Here is a 2,327-nt window from a genome sequence, read left to right as displayed (position 1 = left end):
ATCCTCTATCTTAGCGCTAACTAAAGGCTATACTAATATAGGCTTAAACTATATTAATATTAGTAAGTGCTACTTTATATATATATATACTATAGAGCTATATTTTCTATAGCTAGCTAAAGTTAAGCTTTTAGATATATAGTTCAGCTAGGTATAAAATATAAATAGCTATAAGATTATTCTGAGGTAGCTAGACTACCTAATTAAAAAGTTCTAGTATATAGGTATTTAGCGTGAAGATTTAGCTAACTTTATAAAGGCTCTCATCTCCTAGAAGTAGCTAGATACTATAGTGTCCTACCTAAGCGTAGACATTAAGGACCTACTATAGTATATTATCCTCTTATTCTATAACTAGTCTGCTGTTAATAGGCATCCTTTAGACATAATAGCTAGCTAGTATTAAGTAGCAGCTTTAAAGATATATATAAGCGCAAATAGTAGTACTAACGTTAATTATAAAGAGGCTTAGTAGATCTGCAAACTATATAATACTAACACCCTCCCTAAGTAAGTACTTATTAAGCTCTAAAGTAATATAGACTAGTGCGTTAACTCTATTAAGAACTACTATAATATATAGCGTAATCTTAGAGACCTCTTATTACTAATAAATACGTTATTAGTAGTTACTAAATTAAAGTAGGAACAACTAATAACTATATCTACTAAGACTAATAGTATATCTAAGTTAGAGGCTATTATATACTAAACTCTAAGCTTTATAGGGAAGAGAAAAAGCATACTAACTTACTACTTTATAACGCTCTAGAAGAATAATACTTAGTAGCTTATTATTACCTATTAGTATAACTATAGAATTAGTAATATAACGTTTAATATATCTAAGTAGAATTAGATAATAAGAAGTAAGATATAAAATATAAGTTATATTTTAACCTCTAAAACCTATCTATCTCTTATCTAGGTGTTTCCTCTCTTCTCTTTTACCCCTTCTGTGCACTTCCTTCCCTAAACTTATACTCTAATGCTATCTCAAACTATATCCTTACTAAGTGCCTTCAGTTGCAGCTAGGTATATATAGAAAAAGGAAACTAAGGCTTAAGTAGTAAATCTATCTTATTACTATGCTATAGCGCCTCCTAATTCCTCTTAATAGTATAAGTTTTACTAAAACACCTAAGTAACTAATTAACTAACTAATTAACTAACTAACTAATTAATAATATAATTTATGCTTTAGTTCTAGCTTTAATAGATTAATAATATCCTTTATATCTTAGACTTAGTGACTGATAAAGCTTAAACCCCTTTTAACCCTTTAGTAGATAATTAGAACTATATTAGAATAGTAATAAGGCTAAAACTTATAATACTATAGGGTAACCTAGCAGGCGCTATTTAGGCACTTTTCTATCTAAAGATCACACTAAGAGTAACCTTACTTTTAAAATTAAAAAGAGAGCAATTCCTTACTTATATCCCCTCTAAAGACTCCCTTAACTACCTATATAACTTATTTGCTACTTATACCTTACTCCTCCTCTTTAATATTATAGCGTATTTAGCGATCTAAAGGTTAGATATTAAGGTGCTAGCTAAGGTAATATACTATATTAGTTCTTAAGTTATAGGAAATAAACCTAACTTTATCTATAGTAAGAATATAAAATTACCTTATTAAACTACCTTTATCTTAACGCTTAAGTATATCCTCTATAATAGTACTTAGAACCTATCGTTATACTTAGTGCTAATTACAGCTATATACTGCAGTCTTAGACTAAACCTCACTTATATTTAAGAGGACTTCTCTTCTATTTATAGTAGAGGTATATATCTTAGCAGGCTTTTAGACGCTATCCTACTAAACTACTTCTATACTCTGCTCTAAGTATACTAATCTAACCTACTTACTAAGCTTATAGAGGTGCTATTAATAGAGGTGTAGAATAACGTCTAGAGGGTAGTTTAGTTTAGGCTAGAGCTTTAGAGAAGTAACTCTTACCTCTGCGTTTTGCTACATAATATATACTCCCTCAGCTCTACTACTTATACTATACAGTTTAATGCTTATAGTCTATAGAGCAATATTCTTAGCGTTATAACCTATTAGCTAAGCTATAAGCCCTTCGCGCAGCCTCTTATCAGCCTACTTATTATTAGCCTCAACCTATCAACCTAGCTAGTAGGGATAGCTTAAATAGATATAGTCCTTACTAGCAACTATTACTACGTCAGCCTTACTAACTAGCTGCCCTTTAGGTTTATACTAGATCTTATTACAAAAGGCTTTAAGTACCTATAGAACTAAAATCTCTAGTCTACCTTAAAGCTAGCTATTACTATACACTATATATTTACT

The sequence above is a fragment of the Colletotrichum gloeosporioides genome (genome assembly GCF_011800055.1).
Source record: "Colletotrichum gloeosporioides strain Lc1 chromosome Unknown consensus_101, whole genome shotgun sequence".
Classification (NCBI taxonomy): Eukaryota; Fungi; Ascomycota; class Sordariomycetes; order Glomerellales; family Glomerellaceae; genus Colletotrichum; species Colletotrichum gloeosporioides.
Note: the sequence above shows the minus strand (reverse complement) of the source record.